This window comes from Pinus tabuliformis, chromosome 5_2 (assembly GCF_031772625.1).
Source record: "Pinus tabuliformis cultivar Carrire ecotype Pingquan chromosome 5_2, CPIR1, whole genome shotgun sequence".
NCBI lineage: Eukaryota > Viridiplantae > Streptophyta > Pinopsida > Pinales > Pinaceae > Pinus > Pinus tabuliformis.
Window position 1 is genome coordinate 91,502,605 of NC_142306.1, and position 7,194 is coordinate 91,509,798.

The window sequence follows — 7,194 nt, forward strand, 5'->3', positions numbered from 1 at the left end:
CCTGCCAATAAAATCTATTTCAGGAAACTCACATTGAGCTCCTGCATTGTAATTCTCTATCTAAGACACAATAAAATAAGGCCACCACTGAGAGCTGGTCTGGGGACGTAGCCCTGGAGGATAGGGTGAACTCCTTACTAATTTCTTGTGTTCTTGTATTTGCTTACTGTATTTCTCTGCTATCTTTCCATTTCAAGTGTCTATGTATTTGCAATCTGATCGATCCGTTGCCTAAATAACATAGACACACACTAGCACATGAGTCTGTAATTCCTTTATTCAATAAATCTTTAACTGAGGTCACTCCTAGGGTGATTATCAGATCATGCATTTTCAACAAATTTCTAACTATAATATGCTCAAGAGAAGAGGTCAAGAATATTTCATACCCGTACCTACCTGATGGTTGTTAGAGAGACTTGCATGCTACTGTTGAGTTGCTTTTGAGGTGCAAGTGTTGGATGGTGATGGTGATTATCCTGATGATGTCGCTAAACTCTAGAGGAGCTTATTTGACCTTTGGATCTCCATGCTAAAGCTGATTGCAAATCTCTGGCTACTTCATCATCATATCCCCTCAATTTTTCAAAGAAACCCATCCAATTGTGCTTGGCGAATATCTCTTATACAGGAGGGTGTTGATGAATCCTCACTTTGTTGATGGGTTCTCCCTATCATTTTTTCTAATGGATGGAGGTTTGTATAGGTCTGATACCAAATTTAAAAATTCTATGTATACAATTCTCTTATGTTGCAATCACTGTCAACAAACTAGAAGGGTTTTTATGTTCCTTTCACTTGGAAAAATGTGGGGAAATGTATATCCTACCTCCTTAACACTACTTGATGAAGCCAACCTCTATTTTTCCCTTTAAAAACTACTCACTGCCAATCCTATAGGTGTTGTTCTGTATCCTATAGGATCTCAGGGAATCCGATAGGTTTTTAGGACAACGACTTGTTTTGTCCATATCTCCAAAATGGTAGAATGGATTGATCTGAAAATTTCTGAGCATGTTGTCGTCATCATTAGGCACCTATCCATAAAAAAAAATTATTCAATGGATGTACAGATCTCAAGAAAAAATAAACATGGCTGAAGGTTATGGAGGTTGATTTCTTGCCAACTGTGAACTAGAATTTTCTTAAATTCCTTGGGCATGTTACCATCATCCATATGCATCTCCCCATGAAATAGGTTTATAAATGGATGCACAAATATCGAGAAAATGAAAAAATGGTTGTCAGTGATGGAGGCTGATTTCTCAAAAACTGTGCACTGGAATTTGTTGAAATTTCTTAAGCATGCTACCATCATCCATATTCAACTCCCACTGAAACAGCTTGGCAAATGGATGCATGGTTTTCAAGTTATGGCAAAAAAATATTTCTGCTCTATGTATTTTTGTATCTTGTAGTAAAATAGAGCATCCTATAGTTTTTTAGGAAAAAACGAAAACTGAATGGTAGAAGCTAGAGAATGATGGGTGGGTGGTGAAAATAGATGAGCGTGATTGATTGGCATGGATTTGGTCTTGTTGGAGAATTTGAACAAAGGAGGAGAAAGTAAAAATTTGACTTCTTTTGACTAGGCTTGACCAATTTTCCCTTTCATACCAACTTGTTCTTGTTGCTTTCAGATGTTGGAGAGTACGTGCATTCATCAAAGCGCTGCATGGAGCAAGGATTTATTTTATTATTTCTATTTTTTTCCTTCTAGGCCTACTAGCTGCCACAAGGAGTTTTTCAACTAGTAGGTTTTCCTAGGCACCTCAAAGGAGGTTTTCACCTAGGATCTTTTTTTTTCATCTTTTCTCTTTCTTTTCCAACCCATTGACCGCCTCATGGAGGTTTTCAATCAATGAGCCAATCTAAGGCGCCTCAAAGGAGGTTTTCACCTAAGATTTTTTTTTTCTCTTATTTTTCAATTTTTTATTTTCATTTATTTCTTTTACCCTACTCTACTTGAAAAACGAAATCACTTTCAAGTATAAGAATACTTCCAATAAAGACATGTGCACGTCAAGATGACAGATAAAATTATGTGGAGGCTTGAAATGTATGCTTTGACATGTACCTAGATTTGAAAGATCAAATGATTTGACTTTGATGATATCAGTCACATTTGAAGAAGAGGGTATTACTGCAACTTAATGACTGTCTGGAACCATATTTCAATATAGTTGTGATGCCCCTAGTCCACTTACTGATTTGGATCATCTTGGATGTCTTCTTCTTCCATGAACTTCAAATCTTCCTCTTTTTTCTGATTGTTCTCTTGAACATATGAAGGACTTGATGATAACCATGAGGGAGATTTCTCAATCTCTGATTTTATTGTCTGATCTTCATCAAGTGTCGCCCATGATTCTCTGATCTTCTATTTCAAATCTTATTTCTCTGCATGTTGTCCCTCAATGGCATCAAGAGAATCACTTTTTTGTAATAATATTCCTAATCTATGGTGAATACCAATGAGCTCAAGAGGAGATGTTTGGAAGTGTTGTATCTCAACATTGTAAGTGGGCTGAGCTACTTCAATGTGTGGGTTTGGAAATGGTTGTACAGGTAGTTGAGTGGGAGTGTAAATTTCAGATGAGTGTGGATGGGGTTATGGTTTTGGAGGAGGTGAATGGTAAGGATAACATGGATTTTGGTATGGAGGATATTGAGGAATATTCTGAGGATATTGTGGATGTCTCCCATAAGTTCCTTGCCAACCTTGTTTCCAAGATTGGTTTTGGGGTTGATATGGACAATGTTGCCAAGAAAAGGGTGTGTTCCAATTACTTTGAGGTGGATGTGCATAAGCTTGAAATTGTGAATTAGGCTCTTGCATCATATCAGGCTGACTAGGCTGCCATGGTCCTCTTGGAGCTACATAACATTGCTGCATTGGCAATTGACTTGCTCCACTGTCCTCTTGGTGAACTTCCTTCAACCTTGGTAATGAGGAGAAACATTTAACATCATGTGATTATACATGGACAACACAAAAACTTATTTTTGCTCATTTTGTATTCTTAACATTTCTACTTGTTCGGTTAGATTTCTAAGAATTTTATGTTAAAGCCATCAAACAAATTTCCAAGTTTAGCTTGACTTACCGATCTTGACGCTAATTGACTTACTCTTGCCTTTCCTCTTGATATGTTTTTTCATGTTTCACAAATTTCATCAAATGATAATTGGTATACATCACCTCTACTTAAGAGATTAAGGAGATCAATCCATCCATCCTTAATTGTTCTAAGTAAAAGGGTTTTTAGTGTGTCGGATCCTAAATGATGTAGTTTTTCCCTCTTAACATTATGCATGAACCTCTCTATTAGATCCTCAAGGTTCTCATCTTCTCTTTGATTCATTCTAAATATTTCTTCTTTAAGATCACGATCTTTATATTTTTCTAGAAATAGATTTTTCATATCATTACATGATCTTATTGAATTAGTCCCTAAACTCATGAACCATTTAAGAGCTTTATCCTTCAATGTTACCCGAAACAATCTCAGTTTCTGAGTTTTTAATAAGTAACCATAATATCTACAAACAATTTCAAATTCAAAGAGAAAGGTTTTCGTATCCTCTGACCTTAGACCATGAAATTTTGGAAGAAAAGAAGGAGGGATGTTTTTCATGTGCACACTACCATCAGTATCTTGAATGGGAAGTCTGAGAGGATCTTTCTCATCATATCCATCCATTTCTTCTACATTCTTTGCTATCTTCTTCTTCTACTTGCAAAAGTGAATGGTAATGTGGCTCTTACTGCACCACGTGATCAAATGGGGGGGGGGGGTGGGTTGGTGTTGCAGAATTTTTTGTTTTTATGATTGAATGAAAACTATAATGCAATCCAATTTTCTACTTGTTACATAGCATTTTGTCACTATCCCTTTACTCCCCATTCCTTGATCCTATAGGACCTCTACAGTGGACCATACATGCTTTCCCTTCATTAAGAAACTCCCATTGTGTCCCTCTTCATGAGAAGAACAACTCCCTTTTGCACCATTTCCCCAAAAACTTCTGTTTTTCCTAGTTTACGAGACTAGCACTAATGACCGTTGTCCTCCTTGCATCGATATGCATGGATTAACACTATCCCTAGCATCGACCGTAGTGACTGAGATTTGTTCTAGTTGTGTTGTTCCTCTTATGGAAAGTTTTTTAAATAAGGAGCTGAAGCTTCCAGCTCTAAAAGCTTCATAACAAAAGTTTGGTAAATGGTTTGGCCAGATGGGGTCGAGGATGTCAGTTTGGGCTCCTTTCCCCTATAAGGATGGAACTACCTCAAGAGGTAATACCTTCTCCCATGAGAAGAGGAACCATCTCCCATCCATTCATGCTACATAAACTGATGAGCCCCAGAAATGGGTAACTATATGGGCTCATTCTGCCTATTATTTTCATTTAATCCACCATTCTCCATAGTTTTGTGCATTTTTTTGAATATATTCATGTCAATAGAGTGAATGTGGATAGTCACTTTGCCACATAGTCTAATGAGTGTTTATTGCATATTTTTGGACATTTTTTGACAAAGATCAGGCATTTATGAGCAGATTGGCAGCCAAACTCGAGGAAACAAGGCTAAGGACTTATAGAAGAGGTGCCTCCTTCATTAATGACCCCTTCCTCAAGTTCAAAATCAGCAGCTTGGAGTACAAAGGCCCACAATGATGATTCCACGGGGCAGCCGAGCAAGTCTATTAAAGTTGTTGTTATCTTCAGTTTTAGGCAACCGAGTTCCTTAAGTTTAGGAGGACTATTGGAAGTCCCCACTTGTATAAATAAGAAGGCTTGAAGCCTCAGTAGGTTAGCCATTTCATAGTATATTTTCACACTTTTGTGCAGCTTTGTACTCAGCTCATTTTTGAGCTCTTTTTGAATACATTTTTGTGATGTAATTGCTACTTTTTGATAAATGAAGATGAATCAAGTTTTGAACCAGCACTGATCTTTCCTTGAGGGCTGAAGATCTTGGGTTAAGGACCAACCCAAGCTACCCAGCACCTCTTTTGTGTATTTATATGCTTTTTCTTGCATTCATGAGATAATTTGTGTTGTTTAGGTTAAATCTTACTTTGTTAATTAGGTTGCTTTTGATGGTTATAATAGTTGTTCTTGCTTCAGGTTGATTAGGTAGTTTGTTGCAGTAATGGAAAAGATCCAAAAGGGATACCAAGTATGCCTTGATCTCCTTTCTCCCTCCTTGGGACCATGATTTGAGATCAAGGAACTATTGTTGCCACCAAAAACATTGTTTTTGCTTTTCCAATGCAATTGCTAGTGTGAGATTTCAAGTTGGAGAAGTTGATATTAGTTTGGATTCACATGATTAGATCCTTTCTTGTTCATTTACCATGGCTTTCTCGGATAATTTTATTTCCATAAAGTTTTGTTCAACATTTCTCTGGTTTTAGGTCAGAATTTAGGTAAAATAGACAAAACTCTGTTTTTCGGTTCTTACCTGGGTTAGCTTTGAGAAGTAAGCGTGTAGCTCACTTGTAGAAAACTCCAGCTTGTCATTCCTCCATAGCATAGTCTGTACCAATTCATCTCTCAATATTTCCCCATTTATTCGCCTCATTTCACCAAACTGCCCTAATTTCTGCATTTTTGTGCAAAATTGATTTCTTGACCTTTGAGCAAATCCAACCATCTCCTTCATTTCTAATCTTCATTGACAAAGTCCTAAACCCCACAATGCCTCCATCCTGCCTTCATTTCCCTTTTTCCATAATTTTTCCACCTTCAAACCTCCAAAAACCACTTTCAGCCTCCTCTTGTAGATCCTCCTGTAGAACCTCCTGTAGATCCCCTGCAGCCTCCTGTAGAAGTTCATACGAGTGATTTTTTGAAATCAGATCGCAATGGAAGTCTTTAGAAAGGTACTAGGGACCTCTTAGGACCTCTCCATGCCTTCCTCAACCTCTGAAAAAGCCAACTCCATCTCCCTTCGCCACCAAACCTCTAAACAGTCACAACTAGTTAAAACACAAGCATAATAATTCCACATAAAATTGCTCAAAAGTACAAAAAGATGATTTCTTCTCATTTCTCTTCCAAAGTAGTTTGAATACATTCATTTTCCCTTTCCAGTATTCAATGGCACCCATCTCAGTAGTTTCCATCTCTTTTCTTGCAAAAGTAGGGTTAGTGGGTAAAACTAGGGTTTGCTAGGGTTTGCGTTTCATTTCAGTTTTCATTCTCTTTTTGCAAGTAGAATAGCCTCTTTCGAGTTAGCTTTCTTTCATCACAGTTAAAAGCTTCTTCTGAGAACTCATAGAAGTTGGCTAAAGCTCCTAGTGAACTTGTGCCAGCAGATCAAGTGACAACCTACAATAAGAGCTAGTACCTGTGCATACAGCACCATCGCTTCCAAGTTTGTTACGAACTACCGGGTTGATAAAAGTAAAGAAGGGAGCCCTAGGAGTTGCAGCATTATTGCTGCAATACTAGAGCTCACCACCTTTTTGGCGCCATTGCCGGGGAAGCGTCAGAGTACTTTGTGATTACTACTTTTCTTCTATTTTCTACTGCAACATTCTGCTAAATAGTTTATTTCAGCAAGAGTAGAGTAGTTGTTTCATTTCAATTCTGCAATTTCCTTTCTGCAAAAGTAGATTAGAAATTTCCTACTTTCATTCCAATTCTGTAATTTCATTTCAGTAAGGGTAAATTAGGCATTTCTTGTTTTCATTTCAATTCTGCAATTTCATTTCAGCAAGCGTAAATTAGGCATTTCCTGCTTTCATTTCAATTCTACAATTTCATTTCAGCAAGCATAAATTAGGCATTTCCTGCTTTCATTTCAATTCTGTAATTTCATTTCGGAAAGGTTTATTTTAGTTAGTTGCGATTTTCTATTCAATCCATTTCAGTTTTTGCAGGTACAAGCATAAAAATCAACACAAAAATCGCCGAAAAAGAGATTTCCTTTCATGCCTCGTAGGAACAGAGATAATTCAGGAAAATTCCTACCCAACACCCCCACCACATCACTAAGTAACCCTTCTCTCTTCTTTGGTGGCAATGATCCAGAAGAACCTATAGGTGAACCTCCAGAGATATACAAAGATCCTATAACAGAAGAAGAGCAAGAAACCATTCATCCTGAGACCACGGTTGAAAACAGAAACGTTAGAGGAAATGGGGAAATAATAGAAGGTGTCTTTCCTATCCGAAAGA